This window comes from Bactrocera oleae, chromosome 3 (assembly GCF_042242935.1).
Source record: "Bactrocera oleae isolate idBacOlea1 chromosome 3, idBacOlea1, whole genome shotgun sequence".
NCBI lineage: Eukaryota > Metazoa > Arthropoda > Insecta > Diptera > Tephritidae > Bactrocera > Bactrocera oleae.
The window spans coordinates 16,291,276-16,310,527 of record NC_091537.1 but is presented as its reverse complement, the minus strand read 5'-3'; the positions used below and the strand labels follow the sequence as shown (position 1 = coordinate 16,310,527).

The window sequence follows — 19,252 nt, the reverse complement described above, 5'->3', positions numbered from 1 at the left end:
GCTAGAGCAATTTTTTTTTTTTGATTCAAGGAAGACGAGGATGATCCGATAAATACCTAATATACTTATTACAATTACCGTCTAAATTGTGAAAATGAAGTACGTAGTTTAGTTTTGAACCCGTGTAAAAGTGGGTGTGGTTAGAAAAATTAAAATTAAGAAAATGGTAGCTGATTCGATTTTTATTTTTGAAAGGAAAATCGCGCAGTGAAATCAATGATCGCTTAGATGATTTCGTAATCGTGTACCAAAAAATAGCTAGTATACACCAGAGTCCAAGAAACAGTGTAAACATTGGACGTCACCCAGCGAACCTGATCCGAAGAAGAAGGACTGTCTTATTAGCCGGATCACAGTTTTCCGTGATGCACAAGCTGTGATCTATATCTACTATCTGGAGAATGGCAAAACCGTCACAAGGCTCTATTATGCCGAATCATTGAGTCCATTCGAATAGTAGAAGTAAAAGTAGTCCTTTTGGTAAAGAAAAGAATAACCTTTTAATTTTAGGCTAAGCACTTCTCGGATTATCCTCGTATATGAGTAAATGGGAATACTTTTCTACGGCGGCACAAATTTATAAACGAAGTAACGACTGCATAACAATAACTCCAATTTATAATAAATTTAGTTCCATAAGTGTTTGACTCGGCAGCCCGAGTTCTATAGGTTAGTGGACCTTAACCCGATCTCAAAGTTCTCGTAAAGTTTCTTTGAAATCAGTAGCATATATGTGATCAAATCAATCATCAAAGTAGCACTTTTTACTAAGTGAGATTCTTCGTTGGATTTCAAGGCTGACTTTTTTCAGTGTTAACGACAGCTCCAAGATAGATGGAATTGTCTCAAACTTCGGACATTCGAGCAAACGAAATGTGTTCTCTTCAAAGCAATTATGAGAATAAGAGAGCAAATAATGATTATCAACTCATACATATAGTAAAGATAATATCTCGGATTATAAAAATTTAATATTGATAAGTTTTAAGAGACAACGATGGAGCTCTAGTAAGCGAGGAGTATGAGCAAAAAAATTAGTAACGGCTTACGAAGAAAATTAAATAATGATAATAAAATTTACACGAAAGAAACTTTAACTTTTTCTTTAACTTAAAGGGCCCCTTAACGAAATATAAAGTAGTAGATGAAGTACTGATATTTTCGTTGAAAATTATTAGTCATACATACAAATTAAGTTAGAGAAGACACTGCTTATGATATAGGATTAGGAAGACATGCATAATTTCAGTACTTTACCAGATCAGTTATACAAGTTTTAAAGCTGCCTGCTTAAGTTAGACACCTTATATATTCGTCGATATAGACAGATTGTATTTTAACACTTTTGTAGACATCTGTTGGAAAGGAGATGATAAAAATAATAAAAAGTGAGGTTAAATCAGGAAAAAGGTTTCAAAAGATAGTTGAAAAGAACAACAAAAAATTTAAATGAATTAAAACATGACCATAAATAAAAACATAATCCATACACAACTTCGCAGTAAAAAAAAAATACAAATAATTTATTAAATATACTTAATATAATATTATTTAAAAAACAATAATATAATAATTTGACTTTGAAAATCTACCAAAACAAGCCACTTTTCGTATGATATATCAACATTGTAATAACACCACTCAAATGCGAAAACAATACCAAGAACTCTACTAGATAACAAGGACACAAATCTTCAATCAGCTTGAACTATGCCTATGACCATGGGTCACCTTGACGAATTTCTGTGCAAAACATATTTGTTTTGATTCTACAAAATTATGTAAATATAAATTTTAATTAATTTATTATTAAAAAAAATATTACTATGTATTGAATTACCTTAGACGTAAGTGCATATGTCCTTATGTCTTATTGGAAGCCTATAGTCAGAGAATTGTCAACAAAACCCACAAAATACTAGGTTTAACGGTCTAAACGACGCTATGCATACTCGTACTTTGCGCATTTGCCTATCACATCGATAGTCAATAACAACAACCACACGGTCATATACCGAAATCCATCTGTGCAAGTATATGTGTGTACGAGTAAGTATGCATGTGTGAGTAAGAAGGATTGTTTATGTTTTGCCATTGCGCTATCGTCAATGCACCCCAACATGGCGAAAGTTTGAAAATCTGGGTCAATTGTTGCATTCTTGTAGTGTTACCGTTCGTTATGTGTGGAAAGTGTGTCAGTTTTTGGCATTTAATTTGAAATGGCATTGAGTTGGTTACTCGATAAATGCGGCACAATGCAAAAATGACCTTTGACTTTAATATTTTTTAATGCGTTCGTAACGAACATGTGGAAAGAGAAGAGGAAAATATTCGAATTATACATATGTGTTTGTGCATGTGTGGAAGAGTGTTTTGGAACGCAGCAAAAAGCTGAAGAAGATTAATGATTGTCGTTAAGTTAAAAAGGAATAGTAGAAAGGGAAAAGAGAGGGAGACAATTTTTCTTTAAGAATGTTGAATTTGCTAGATTAATAGGTAATACTTGTAATTCGTCCAACCTCCGGGGCTAAAAAGAATTTCGCTCACGCACACTTCATATTTTCCTTCATATATTTTCGACATAACCTTCTCAGTGATTTGAGTCGTATCCACGGTGGATTCTTGTCAACTGTTATCAGCTACTTATTCCCTCGAATTAATAATATTAATCATCTAATCAAAATTGTCGCGAACTGACAAAAAAAACCACATTTTCGTATTTAAACACATCATCACCTTTAAAATAGGCCAGGTCTTGAACCAATACAAGCATGCCAACACTTGTTATAAGGCTCGGCTGAGCCTTCAGCGAATTTTGATTTTCTCTGTTTCGGCTAATTTTTGAAGCGCGATTCGCAAGATTTTTAGACGGTTTCGACATAAACGTGAGACCATTTTATAGCAGTTTTTGACTCTGTTGAAGTGCAATCCGCAGATTTTTATGTCGTTTCAAGGCTGTCGACGAAACATGGATCCACTGGTACATATCAGAGCCCAAGAAACAGTAGACATAGTGGACAGAACCGGGCAACCTTCTTCGAAAAAGGTGAATACTGTTCTATTGGCCATAACGGCTGAGATTATTAAGGTGGGACCTATATCGATACTATCGCGGAAAAGGAAAAAACGAACGGGATCTAAGCCGAACTATTAACAAATAAGAAAAAAAGAAAAATATTTGGTAAGGAAAAAAGCGCTTTCACACCATGACCTTGCAGCGGCTGACATCTCCTTCGTTACCACGGCCAAATAGATAAAATTGATGTAAGAACAGCAGCTCCATCCACCGTATACTCCAGATTTAATCCCAAACGACTTCTTTTTACTTTCAAGCTTGAAAAAGCCTCTCCGAGCAAAAATTTGAGTTGAATGAGAAGATTATCGCCGACATCGAGATTTACTTTACAGATTTCTAGAAAACGTACTCAGACAGGTTAAAGAAGTCTGGAGTGAATGTTGAAATCATATCTCATCCAGTATTTATTACAAAGTTCCAAACATTGCTCAAAATCATCAGTTCGCGGTTCGGGTCGATTGTGAGCTCGCGTGTCATAGTACGTTTCTTGAATGGCTTTAGTGTGTGAAATTTAGCACTTATCCTTTTCACACCAAAAAGCTTGTTATTTGTTAGAACCGTCGATATCGGATCACTATAGCATTTAGCTGCCATACAAACTGATCGATCAAAATCCAGTGCTTGTTAGAAAATATTTTTATTCGACAAGATATCTTCACACAATGTGACATCGAATATTGTCTAAGACACCGTTATAATATCCCAAAAAATTTTCCACATCGGACCACTTGGAATGGTATTATAGCTTCGGTGTAGACGAAGTAAATTTTTTTCTTTTTATGTTATACTAGTTGGTAAAGGATGCTCTGAGGATAAGCTAATAATGAATGTTTAGTAAGCATATCCCACTCGGGTGCACATCACACTCATTTATATTTATGGTATATATTGGCATATTCAATGAAAATTGGGTCGCTGCTCTTTGGAAATTATAAATGAATGCTTCCAGTTCAACTAAATATAGCAATAAATGAAAATAAATGTTCGTGAAAGTGAGAATATTTCAGCATTAAATAGCTGCCAATAACTGTAATTAGTTGCAGTCAAAATACTAAATATATTTTTTTTATGAATAAACTGCTACAAATACCCTAGCAATTACGGTCCCTATACCCACCCCATTTTGAACCTACCAAAGCTATGAGCTAGGGTGAAGTACACGCTTGCACGCAACCATCTCGTGCAATATTTATAAGTAATTTACTATTTTGCTGGCCACTGACGGGTGCATTGAACTCAACGAGTATAGCACCTTCAAGTGAGATATCGGTCGTATCGTGTCGAGCCGAGTTCAAATCCTCTTTAGCCGTCCGTGCCGTTACCTCCGACACATGGTGAACGGTTGAGGCAGGTCGCGCGATTGTCGGTCGCTGGATTTGTTGGCAGCTAGGTGAATGAAATTATTAAAAAAGGTATATATTGCATATTTGTATGTGTGAAGGGAAGACCAGCTCCTTGTTGCGGCTTGGATCGATAATTTCATTGTGAGTGTTTGTGTGTGTGTGTTGTGAAAAACAAAAAAAGGAGTTGAACAATGCAGTAGAAACACAAGTGGTGGCTCGTACACAAAAGGAATGCTAACAGTTACTAGTGTGTGTGTGTGTGTATGTATATCTGCGCATGGATTTACGCCACCGATTTGTAATAGCATATTTGCGTTATTGATTGACCTGAAAACATGCACTACTTGCCAATGAAGCAACTGCAATCCCTCCAAGTCTTCACGTGCTTTCTGGCATACTTTCTGGCTTTGCAAGCGAATTAATTCAAGCTACGTGTTTTAGCGAAGTAGCTCATTAGCACACAGCCACACATAAACTTATATAAGTACATATATTATATATGCACAAATTCAATATAATTCCATCATTTCATTTTTTCCTTTCTTCTCTTCTTTTATCATCTTTAGAATTTCATTTTCTTTTTCTATATATTTATATTGTACTCTTTCCCGTTCGAAAGCTTTGTTAGCTCAAAGTTGTTTATTTTTAATTTTATTGCTATTCAAGGCGATATTTAAAAAAAAAATTATTTTCTTTCAGAAGTGATTTTTTTTAGCATTCCTGACGATTTATCCACAAATGTTGATGATTTCATTGAATTCATTGGCTTTGCGTCTGTCCATTCAAATATAATAACTCATTTGGTACGTGATTTTCGCACAATTTTAAACTGTAAACAGCGCCACACAGATTGCGATCAATTAATTCTATGCGATAGTGTTGGATCAGGTGGGGCGTATGAGTAATATTTTAATTTCTTTTTCAACTCATTTTAATTATTGAAAATTAAAACAAATACCAGCGAATTTATTTGAAAAAGTGAAACAGAAGTAGATATTATTTGTCTGAGAGGGGTAATTTGTTTCATAATTGGCGAATCCCGAATTTCCAATAGATCCCCTCTAAATAAGCGCTTTTTGCTTTTGTACATTTATATGGTGTAAGGGAGATCTCCATTCGGTTGGAACCGCGTAATATATACGCTCTCATATTATATATGTTATAAATTTCTATAGAATATATATAGTAATAATATATAGTTAGGTTATGGTTTTTTTTTGAACAATTATTACTAGATATCAATGTTAGAGCTTCCAACTGCTCTCGGGAGCTGTCAAAATGAAATAAAATGACAAAACTTAAAGATATTAATTTCAAATCATTTTGTAATATTTTACACTTGTCTAGGGTATAGAAGATCTTTATCTCGATTTCTCTCGATTCGGTCAGTTTAAATGTCAGCTATATGCTATATATAAACAAGTTTTCTATACAAGAATTAAATTTTGATCGTTTAGTTTGTATGGCAGCTATCTGTTATAGTGATTCGATATCAGCGCTACCGACAAATGAGCAGCTTTTCGGGGGAAGAGAACATGTGAAAAATTTCAGATCAATATCTCAAAAACTGAGTTACTAGTTCGCGTATATATAGGCAGACAGGCTAAATCGACTCAGCTCGTCCTGCTGATCATTTATTTTTTTATTTATTTATTAATATAGGCGTTATATCAACCAGTTTTACTTAAAATTCGATATCGCTCAAACCACAAGTTCATTTCTTCTTTTATTATTCAGTAATATATCAGATAAATACAAAATAATATCATAACTTACCGCCTTCTTCGTTGGTTTTGACATCGTTCCATTTAGACAACTGAAACAAAAAATAATACTGGTTATAAAATATGCCTTGTCTAAAGAAATTAATCAAACAAAACGATATTAGTTGATAGAAGGAAGTGAGAACGCGTTATATCTCAGGGCAAAACATAAAGAAAGACTTAATTTTTTTTCATCATATTAAATTGTCCAAACAATTGAATAACTTTGAGATAAAACAATCGCTTTTAATATTTTAGATATTTTTATGTTTACCCCATACCATTCATTAAGACTATTTTTAGCAACCACCCCCACAAGCGACCAATGAAGTCGGTCCACAGTCCACAACAAAATTGGCGCTTACTGCTGAGTTTTCGGATACGGCACGAATTTTAACCTTAAGTTCCTCAATTGTCCGAGGATTACTGGCGTACACTTTCTTTTTAAAATAACCCATTCAGGGAAAGTTTGGAGGACTGGAAGACGGTTTGACTGTAACAGTTACAGTTTGGTCATGCAATATTGTTTCATAGAACTCGATGTATTTCCCTGAAGAATATTTTCCTGCTTAAAATTATCTTGAATTCAAAAACAAAGACAAATAAGATAAAACGTTAACTTAGGTTGCACCGAAAATATAATACCCTTTACAAATACAAAGGTTTCATACAAAAACTTGATGTAAAATGTTAAAGTTTTCCACACAAGCACTTGATTCCTATCGTTCAGTTTGTATGGCAGCTATCTGCTATAGTGCTCTGATATAGGCAGTTCCGACAAATGAGCAGCTTCTTAGTGAGCAAAGGACAGGTGTATAATTTCAGACCGATAGCCTAAAAACTGAGGGGTTAGTTCGTATATATACAGACAGACGGACGGACATGGCTAAATTAGCTAATCATGCTTATCATTTATCTATATATTTTATAGGGACTCCGACGTTTTCTTCGGGGTGTTACAAACTTCGTGGCAAACTTAATATACCCTGTTCAGGGTATAAAAAAAAAGATTACTTTAAATCAATACAGGTAATGAGCGAAGGACTATTCAAAAATAGCAGTTTTTTTTATGAAAATATTTAAACTTCAGATTGGTTTATAAAATCGATTAAAAATCGTTTTCCTTCGATCATTGCTTGACAAATATATCTAATGTCATGATTATCTTATATTAATCGTATGAAAATTTTAAGTCAACCGATCTTGTCGTTTCGGAGAAATTTTCCTCATCAACTCTGAAATGCCTTTATATCAATAATATTTTTATATAAATTTATATTTAATTTTATATTATATTAATATAATTTTATATTATATTAATATAATTTTGTTCTAAAAAACACTTTTCAATATAGTTGGCCGAGCTCAAACGCAAAGGATATCCTGACGCGACTTTGCGTATTTGTGTTTATTGAACAAATTTCAAGGAAATTATTAATTTTACGTCAAAACAAGGTTAGATTATGATTATTAAGTGTGTGATCGCGAAAAATGTGTCAAATATCGATAATGTATCAATATGTTTGAAAGGCGAGTTCCTCTACTTCTACGCTGCCTAACACATTTATGTCGGTAGACCCAAGTAATATTGCATTTTAAACACAAATGACCTTCATGTAACAGCATTTCGTATCAATATGTAGAGTTCACATCGCACAATGTCTAAAACGCATAATTCAATTACGCCGCGTCACGGCAACAGCGAATCTCAACGACATTGCGTGTTAGTGTACATGTTTAGTTAGTGAATGCGTGTGTATCGTGGTTCATGGATAAGAAAAAGTAGGCCAGGCATTGACTGAGCCACAGGTGCCACAGCGCACACGCTTTGTTGTTGAGGCATAATTCACCTTGGTCAAAGGTCAACAGCAGCCAGCATCCGCGTTAACATCCGCTGCCATCAATCAGCTGGCGGTTTCGCCATGCAACATCAAAAAGTGGCTGACAGAGTGAAGGAGCGCTCGGCGCAAAGTCTCTGTTGTGGATTTTTTGTTGTTATACCCTGAACAGGGTATATTAAGTTTGCCACGAAGTTTGTAACACCCAGAAACGTTGAAGACTCTATAAAGTATATATATGTATGTATATATAAATGATCGACGTGACGAGCTTAGTTCTGTCTGCTATACGCGAACTAATCCGTCAGTTTTTGAGATATCGATCTGAAATTTAGCACACCTCCTCTACTCTCCAAGAAGTTGTATTGAAATCTTTTTTTGTGACAAGATATCTTCACGAAATTTGTGTTAGATTATTGGCCAAGGTAATGTTAGAGTCGCCGAAAAGAATGTTACGATCAGAAAACTATGGCATATACCTAGTTTCTATACAAACTGACCCATCCATCATGAATTATTGCTGAAGATAATGCTACAATATCCGAAGATATTGTTCAGATCGGACCACTATACTATATAGCTGCCATACAAACTGAACGATCAAAATCAAAATAAAAATATCTTTGTACCATTTTATGTTATAAGAAATGCACCTGTGAAGGTTATTATAGCTTCGGTTCGGACGAACTTAACGGTTTTTCTTGTTTTCAAAAGCAATTTCATCAACATTTTGTGTTTGTAGTTGTTGTTAGTTTTGCGGTTAATCTAAAATATGCAACATAAACAAGCTGTCCTTGCCAGACATGATTTCACAAATACATATACCATATTTATGTATGTATGTACATTGTATGTTATTGATGCAGCGCATGCATGTTGACATGTGTCAGGTGTCGGCAGGTCTTCGCTGTCAAATAGCGAAGCGACATAGCCTAAGGCAGCTCCGCCGATGAGTGCACTCCGACACTGGCCAAGGCATATTCACACTTCATGAATCGCAACAATTTCGCACTACTCGACTGAATAGCCGACTGACTGAGCGACCTCGATTACCTTGGCTTATGCTCCAACAGAGTGTATATACTTATATGTATGTATGTATATAGTTATGTAAGCAAATGCACCTAGGCACAGCATCCTTTACTGTCTGTCCTTGGGGTGCACTTGCATTTAGTAAAAAACTTAGCCAGTCGAAAAAATAAATATGCAAACAAAAATATAGCTTGTCATTCCGCTACCAGTATAAGGTATACACACACACATATACACATACATACACATAGTTGATGTCAGTCAAAGTGCAATGTTTCATTCACTTTTTGTGCTGCACACAAAATTGGTCAAAGACTCTCACTGTGAGCGCGTAAGTGTCTGCGAGGGTCAATGCTAGTTGAACTGAGTTGAGGATGCGTCCAACAGAAGGAAGCTGCAAGGACACAATGGCCTGAGATAAAGTGTTACAAAAGTGTAATACTCAAAGTCAAAAGATGAATGAGTTGACTACTTTTCTTTTTTTTGTTGTTGTTGTAGTGTGGATTGTAGTACATAATTAATTATAACAGAAAAATGTATTCAATTTGTTCTAAGGTCAAAGTTCAAGTCTACAAAGGTGTAAATATTAACTCAAAAGTGGAAATATTAACTAAAAGGTGAAAAACCGAAGTTTTTCTAAACAAAAAATAATAACTGATTTCGTAGGCTTTTTAAACGAGTTATCAGCAGTATAATCCTGATCAAACAAAAGTCTAATAAGTGGTCTAAAATACGGGTGGCACACCGCAGTTTTTCCAATATTTGCTGTCTTAGTTCCAGATCCAACCACAACAAGAATCAAAAACGTGATAACGAATACTCATAGTGGACCATGCAATCAGTATACCCTGCAGTCTAAAAATAAAGGTAGTGTTCCAACTTGAAATGAATTATTATATTTTGTAGTTAGCACCAAATTTCAAAACATATATGTATATATATGTATAAAATTTATAGTAGTCGGATAATCGGTTCGTGGGATATAGCATTTTGAGTGACGCAAGTTTTGGTATTTTTAAAACAACTTGACAACTAAAACGATAAACGAAATTGCGGAATATCTTAGATAAATAAGAAGGTAGAACTGGTAATAACATATATTGGTCTTCTGTATCAAATATACTGTTCAAATCTAGCTCACAAGAACTTCTTCCTGTCCTCAGACCTTAACAGAATACTCCCTGGAAAGAAAGGTAACGACAATGAAGAAGTAATCGTCGAGACTGAAATATATTTGAAACAAAGTAAATCGTATTACAAAAATTTAATGTATCTACCCACGGTGTATTCTCGATGGCAACTATGGTAAATAATAAAATGGAAATTTGCCATTAAAATATGGTTTTCTCCAAAAGATAAGAACTTTACAGCCTGTCTGTTACCGACGATGCGAACGAAAAAGTCACAAGTGTGTTCGAAAATCGTTCTACTAGCACAGAAAGATAGCAGATGTGCCCTCAAAATATTTTTCATTATTTTCCACGAAGGCGCGTGTTTGAAAGTCGATCTCTGCACTATTCAATATGAAGTTTGATAGCCTAGAACGAGATCGATTCACTAAAGATAACAACCGAAATTTGGTCGACTCCGCCTTCAAAACAAAAATATAATTCAACACCTTATCTAGGGCTTTTAACGAAGCTTTCTATGTATGTTCTTTGTGCACGACATATTTTTTACCATGAGGTGTGCACTAGCTCATCATGACACTTAAACACTTAAACAAAATCTTGCTGCGTTATAAATACTCTATTTGTATAAAAATAATATCGACGGGACCAAAGCAAGTCTATATAATAATAATATTAATATAATATATTTTATAAAAAATGGCAAGTAAATGGTAATTGTCCTTCGTTGGCGTATATTCCTTTGATTTTTTGAACTTTCACTTACAAATAAATCAAAAACTACATTACAAATACAAATAAACTATTTTATTACAATGTAAAGACAACCACATTGACATAAGTTACTATTTTATACAGCACACAATGCAAAAACACAGAAAAAGGAAAGTAAGGCGGCGCTCAGTGCTCCCGGAACCGAGCAATTACTGGCCACGTTCGTCTGGAGTTACTTAAACTTTTAAGACAGCAACATTAAGTATGTATATTGTATGTGCTAATTATATAGGGGATCTCCATGGAAAAATTCAATTTATTGCCAAAATGATAAAAATATTCTTAATGATATAAAAAATTTCCCTCGTATCACTTAAAAATTAGCGGTGGCTCATAATGACTGCCTATAAATTATGCTGATGAAACGTGTTGCCAAATTAGTGGGGAAGAATGATGTATCCATTAAGGTTGAGAAAGAAAAATGTTATTCATTCAATTTTCAAAGAAATTGTAGATTAATTAGTTAGACGCACAGGTCGAATACTGAATGAATGATGCCTTTGAAGTGAAGATGCCTAAAACTATTAAAAAAAAATATTTTCTAATAAGAATGGGAGAATCGGAGGATAATTTCATAACTCCAAGTGTTGTTCAACATGAATTAGGCTTCACATAAAAAACAATCAAACGTGCAGTAAAGACTTAAAACTTCTAAGTACCGACAATCATTGAGTAAAATTAAGCTACGTAATAATAGATGGGTTGACAAGTGTTAAGTCAACATTAAGAGAACGTTTTTTTTATATGAAAATATGTTTATATGCTTTGATATAGTCTCGATCTAGATATTGTGAAGCTTCGAGATCTTCAAAATTGGTGTTTGTTTCCACGTTGACCTACTGATTTGAGGCAAATATTTTTTCAAAAAACCACTTTTTGTGTCTGACAAAAAGAAAATAGTCGCTGGGGGCAAAATCTGACGAATATACATAATTTTTTCAATCTATTGACAAGAAAACATTTTCTCGTACTTTGATATAAATATATTTTATCGCTTTCAAAATAGGCTCCTTTTCAGCCAATATAAGCATGCCAAGGTTTAATGCACTTTTCTACACACTTATTATAAATCTCGGCTGATATGGCCTTCTGTGCCTACAACGAATTTTGGGTTTTTCGGTTTCGGCTCCCTTTTGGACCGCCATTCGCCAGATTATTGAACAGTTTCGACGTCATATTCATAAACCCACGTGTCATCACCAGTAACTATACCTTTGATGAATTTAGGGTTTTTAACTATATTGTCAAGCATCGCTTTTGTGACTTCTACTCAACGTCGTTTTTGAAAAAGATTCATTTCTTTTGGTACGAACATGGCATTGACATTCTTTATATCCAAAACATTATGACATAACTATGCAATCTCTCTGAAGCCAACAATTTCTTTAACTTTTTCGATTATATCGTCATTAACAAATGTGGATAGTTGCAGGAGGCAAGTTTTCGATGACTTCATGACTCTCACTGAATGTTTTGTACCACTTAAATACTCCTGATAAAATATGCCACCCAAAAGGTTGTAGTAAAAAATTTAAAATATTTTTTAATCGATTCGGTTCGCTCGATTTAAGGGGGTCCGCATGTGTGACGATTTCAAAAAATCGATTTTCTTTTTGCTTAAATCCGATCTAGAGCATTCATAGAATGTTTACCAGTACTTTAATTTTCCGAAATTGAATGTAGTTGAAAAATTACAGTAGTGAAAAAGTAGTCGCAAAAAATTATAAATATTTTTACTTAAAAAATTCAGAACTACAGCTAAAGGCTTAAAAAATATATTTTAAAAATTTAAAAGCTCTAAAAACCTTTTAAAAAAAAACCGTAAAACGGGATGACTCCCTTTAATGGGTCAGTCCGAGTCAAATTTGATCAGATGGTAACTTGATAATAAATGTCATGATATAAAATGTCATGAAACGAGGATAGAGATTTTTTTTTTTGTGGCGGACCACTCTTGAGTACTACTGGTCTATGTTGTCTTCTCTTAAACGATTTGGAAAGGAATTAGTTCATCGAATGCTCTATCTGGCAAGTACTAAGCTTCATCAATATGCATCGATTCTTACTCAACTCAAAACACATAGATGGATAGACATGGTTAAGTCAATTAGTTTACTTATACTTACAATATGTTATCTATTTTTGGCACCTACGTACGATCAGTAGAAACACAAAATTAAATTATTCTATGTGCAACAAGCTACGCCTGGGTATAAAACGTAACAATTGCTGAAATGACAGTCAAAAGCGCAAAGGCATAAAGCAAATGGCAAATGCTGGTTGAGTGATTGCGCGAAACTGAGTGGGTGAGGCAACGCTGATGTGTATGCGTAACGGTTGATGTGAATGGGGCCGGCAATGCTGGCAACACTTAATTTGCGTGCGTATGTGTGTGTATACAGAAGTATATAAATGCACTTTGGCAGTCGATGTCCTTGCGATTGTACTGAGGGCACTGCACTTCCATTCAATGCAATTTGTTTCTGTATATGTGTGTATGTATAGAGCTACATACATATGTACAAACTCGTAAACATGGAAACAAGTTAACGGTAGGGACTGTGTGTTGGTGTGTCTGTGAAATGCTTGTTTGTATTTTTATTGCTACGAAATAAGAATGAAGCCTGCGCTGGTGTTGGTGTTGCCTGGCGAGCCTTTGGACAACAAACTATGTGTGTTTGTGTATCCATGTATATGTACGGCGGGTAGGCGCTATAACAAAACTTACAAGAAATCTACTAATTCTAAAGCGCACATTTCACTTGCAAATGTGTGTGTACGCCGTATGTGTGTAGGCATGTCTGCGTGCTGCTGTTTTAGCAAAAACCAAAGAAAACGTAAAAAAACACTTCCAAAAAGTAGGTTAACATTTCACGGTTTTGCACGTAGAAAAGCTAAAGCAAATAGCCAAAGAAATTTAATTTTTAAGAAATGTAATTGAGAGTGCATTTCACATCCATTTTAACGTTTATAAAATTTGACGTTTACCCGTACACACCCACATCACAGCGAGATAAATGCAAATAGGCTAATGAAATTCCATGAAACAAATGCCAAGTAAAATTAATATATTTTAGCGCATGCAAATTCGTACGAAAAATAAAGAAATCGAGACAGCTGGTTCAAATTTATTCCATTTTTATTTATGTAAGAATTCATATGCTTGTATTTCAAGCACAAAATGTTTCTAAAATACTCAACATACGTTGAGAGATACAATATATCTCAATTATGCTTTCTGATATGAAAAAGTTTTTCATGAAATCCATAAGACGTTTGAAGACGGCTTGAAATATTTTTCGTGTAAAAAAGCGGACTCTTCGCTCATAATATAGCAAGGCTATGAGCATTAGTATAGAAAACAATAAGCAAACTTGGGCTGCACCGATGCTATAATATATTACTTTGATTCAGTTTGTATGGCAGATATATGCAATAATGGACCGATCAGAAAAATTGTGTTGTAGCATTGTCTTGCACAATATTCCATGTCAAATATCGTGAAGAAATCTGGTCAAATTAAAAAAGTTTTCCGTACAAGAACTTGATTTTGATTGTTCAGTTTGTATGGCAGCAATATGTATTGGTGGATCGTTAACGATGGTTCCTTCCAACAACTGAGAAGCTTCTTGGGGGAAACAAAAAAGTGCAAAATTTCAGATCAATATCTCCAAAACTGAAGGACTAGTTTGTGTATATACAGACGGAAATGCCTAAATTGACTCAGCTCATCGCGCTAATCATTTGTGTAGTAATTATTCCTTTTTAACTTCGTGGCAAACTAAGTATACTATATTCAGGGCTATAAAAAAATTAGCTACCTCGCTTAATGGTTTAGCAGATTTTTAAACATTCGTAGATACTAGTTGGCAGATACCTCGGTCTCTCACCAAATTTTTGAAACTGTGAATTTAAGTACTTTAACATTTATTATTTTCTAATATTTCCTTATATTATTATATAATAATAAGTTGCACTGTTACGCTAATAATAAATTCCACCGCTAGTACGACAAAAGCAGAAATTGTTCGTTATTTCAAATAGCATAATTAAGAAACAAATTTATAGACATATTCGCTTAAAGTCTACCTGAACAACTTAGATTACCATAGCGAAATGCTATATAATCGTATATAATATATAATAAATCTTTTAGGTATTAATTATTATAAATAATTTCGCAAAAATATTTACCTTGAGCTGTGATTTTCTCTTAAGTTCAGCTATTGAGCGTGATTGCTGTCTGAGGACCTCCACGGCAGTTGGCAATGTGCTAATAACAATTCAAATAAATCGTAGAACTACAACAAATTACTGCATAGACGCTTAGCTCTAAGCAGATATATTTATTTATTCTTTTTAGTTTTCACTTTTACTTTTTGTTTTTAATTTTTATAAACTTTTCACTATTTTTTTTTTGTTTTTTTGAAAACACTCACTAATTTATTGTGTATTCTTAATAACTATTTACGTTTGCAATTCAGCGGAAGCGAAAATTTTACAGTCGTACGGGGCGTATGAGTAACGCGCGTGTGGGAGCTTATCGAATTTTTGGAAAATACTACAATTAGCGAAATTACATATGCACATGTAATTTAATTAGGTATATAAGTATTGTATAAACAGTTGAATATGCGATGGTGTAAAGATAAACACTTAAATGCATATAAATGTATGTATGTACGAGCATATGTACATATAAGCAGACAAATTCATGAAAATCTAAATTGTACATGTGGGTGCTTCTAAGCATTTGTTTGTGTTACGTTACATAAATATGCACATTAATATTTATTAAAATGTTTGAAAATTTTATTCCAAGTAAGATATTCGGTTTAACACAATTAAGTTATATATATAGTAAATACTTTTGTTTTTAATTTTTTGGCATATATGTATTTAGTATATAGTTCTAAAAATATTAGGTATATTAACAAATGCGCGAAAATAATTTCTTCTTTTATCCAAAACCGATCTTGGATCCTCTCGAATGTTTTTATATAATTTTCTTTATATTGAATACTAATATTAGCGAGTAAACGGACGTTTATATATTATTGCCAAAAATACATACATATGTTTGTAACATAGCTGTAAATACTCTTAGGGCTATAAAATACGTAACATCAAAGCTGGCTTACTTAAAAAGTACATAAATACATACATAATTATGTATTGCCACTTGACCTGTGTTTTCTTTTGAAAATATAATACATACATACGCACGCGTAATTTTATACGCTAACTTTCGTATTTCAATTTTCGGCATTTTTTTGTCACATTGCTTTCTAATTTTATTTATTGGATTATGTTAACAATGCCGCTCCCCAAAACACAAATTACAAATTACAATGTCACAAATTCACAGCACGCAAATATGAACGCTTGTACATTACATGATTATGTACATACGGTTATATACACATTTATATGTATATACGCTTCACTTTTACAAATGAATGCCTAAGTACGAACTCGCTTAATAGCTTCCGCGACCGGAAACACTGCGACACAGTTGGCTACTACTACCGAAATTTCGAATGCGCCCACAACACTCACGCGTCACATAATACTATTAAAATAATCTTCAATTTCAAGCGCTGCTAACTTTGCGGTCAACTTGTTTGCTACTGCGCCAATGAAAGCCAATAAGCAAGAGTGGACGCGAACGCGCGGTATTTGACCTATTATCGCGTACCCTTGCAAATGGGAATGTGTGCCAATTAAACAAACTCTATATCTTTCATGTGCTATGTTGAGCACGTTAAAATGCACGCAATACATATATTTTTGTGTTGCTATTCAGCCGAATGCGGTCAACAACTGCAACATAATCGTATATATAGTACGTACATATATATTTGCAATACTCCTTTTAAAGAATTGTGCTTTCGTTGTGTTCTTTTATGCTCAGAAATGTACGAAGCTTCAGGATATATTATATTAACAAGCACTATGCCGTTCAATATTCTAAATTTGTTTTTACTTTAATATATTATTAGAATTTATGCAACATTAATTTCAGTAAATACAAAAAATTCAAAAATGGTATTTTTTTGCCGTTGCACATAACTGCTCTCATTTCATACTTTGAATTATTACAAATGTCAAAAAGTAAAGCAATGCACTTCCATAACACTAACCATTTGTTTACACTAGCTTCATCACTTTACTCAGCAAGCATAATCAGCTTGGAAAATAAATCATATATAAGCACATATGTACATATATCCTTACACACTTTCCTACCAACAAAATTTAGAATTTCCAAAATAATTTTAAGTTCCTTGTTTATTCCGAGTGTTTGAACTGCCCTCCAGTCCGATGCAACTGCAACTGAATTTATCCTACTCGTTATATGTCCATGTTGGCCTAGTCTACCAGTTTGTTTTGGCCTCCATCGTTTCGAGCAATCGGCTCGAGCGCACATGCAAGTTGACCGAATTTTTATTCCACTGCGCAGTGGTAATAATTTCTATTGCATTTCCTTCAAATGTACAAGCACGCTCAGCAGCCTTCATGTGTGTATGTGTACACAGGCTTACATGTGCTATTTTCTGAATGGCTACACTTATTTATGTTGTTGTAAACCCCTCTTACACGATTCGGCATGTCGTGATTTGGGGTTCGGTACTCTTTTGATTTTTCACAGCGGCAGATATGCTATTATATCTCAATGAATTCGCCATTTAGAGAGAAATGTATGTATATCCATATTTGTACGGAGTGTATACTCTGGGTAGCGGAAGTTCAATGCACTACTGCCCACCACTCCTGCAGACAGTGTTTGCAAAAGGTGTGAGTTAAATTTTGATAATGTGTTGTTTTATATCCTTCTTGTTAGATTTTATATGACCCATTATGTAAAATAAATATGGGTATATATAAAGCACATTTAGTAAACTGTAAAAAACAAGTTCGTCTGAGTAACGAATGTGCTCCTAAATGTATGTTGCTTGATTTGTAATTAGAGAATAAACGATTTTTGCGCATAGAAGCAGAAAATGTTAATGAATGAATTATTTGTCGGAACCACCGACATCAGACTATAGCATATAGCTGTCATACGAACTGACCGAATAAAATTAAATCTTTTTATGGAAATTGACATAACATCTTCACGAAATTTGGCATAAATTAACGCTACAATATCCGAATAAATTTTATTGATCAGACCACTATAGCATATAGCTGTCATACAAACTAACTGAACAAAAGCAAGTTCTTGTATGGAAACTTTTGTATTTGCGAAGTATATAATAGCTTCAGTGGAAGCAAAGTTAACGTTTTTACTTGTTTCTGATGAAAGGAAACTGTTTTTTAATTGACACAATCTTTTCGGAAAGCTTAGTCTAATTTATAATTCGAACATCTTGGCACATTTTTTATAGTCTTCACATGTTGTTTATACTTCTGCAGGTAATTTTAAAATTTGCACTTTTTCAATCTTTGATATTTAATTACAAATTTTATACTCATATTAATGAGGTTACTTTCATTTAATTATATATATTTACTTCAATTAATTGCCTTCTAATAACTGAAGCTTTTTGCATATCCTTTTATTATTAATATTTCGATTCATTCCTTTGTGTTTCTTGAATACAAAAATTTATAATTCATCCCAATAGGATGGCAACCACTTATTCCATTGTCAAAAGTGAAAGAGCCAATTGGTAGCAACGAGTACGAAATGCTCTCTTTTTCTCATGTACATTTCGAATTCAACGGACATGCCAGCCGGTTTTTGGATATGGAAAGTGCCAGTGTTTATGTGTCACGTCAACATAGTACTTTTTTACCTGTACCAACTGGGTTTTTCTTGTTTTTTATTGTGGCAAAGTTGGAAAACTGGTTTTGGCAACTACATAGCAACACGATAAAAAAAAATTATATGGCCGCGTATATGAGTCATTAAATTCTTCTCAGAATCTTATGAATATAGTAAGGTACGCATTAATTTGAAAATGCGAGCATTGGATATATAATATGCCTTTAATTGAAAGCTTATTATTTATTACCAATTATACAAGATTTGATTATTGGGTTTTATACAGTATTTTACAGCGCTTATATACCAATGCCATTTTTGGCGTTTTAAATCATACTTATACTATGTGTTCCTAGTGCCATTTATCAGCTGTGTCATATTCTTACAGCTGCTGTCAGTACTGAGCACTTGTTGACAGGCAGCTTTAGTACTATTTTACAACCGTCTACTACTTTTTTGCGGCAGCATCACAAAATGTGTATTTCACACACTGAACAAAACTCGTGCGAAAAATTTCTCCCTCAG

General features: G+C 33.9%; 1 protein-coding gene across 1 annotated transcript in view; it reads right to left on the bottom strand.

Annotated features, from left to right (window-relative positions):
• Trpgamma (Transient receptor potential cation channel gamma) overlaps positions 1 to 15,365 on the bottom strand; it is a 29,767-nt gene extending 14,402 nt beyond the window's left edge. Inside the window, exons 1-3 of the mRNA XM_070107600.1 lie at positions 15,151 to 15,365; positions 6,196 to 6,235; positions 1,258 to 1,355 (exon numbers count right to left, since the gene is read on the bottom strand). The gene's annotated coding sequence lies outside the window, so the exon portion shown is untranslated. The remainder of the gene's footprint in view (positions 1 to 1,257; positions 1,356 to 6,195; positions 6,236 to 15,150) is intronic.
• Positions 15,366 to 19,252: the final 3,887 nt, after the last annotated feature.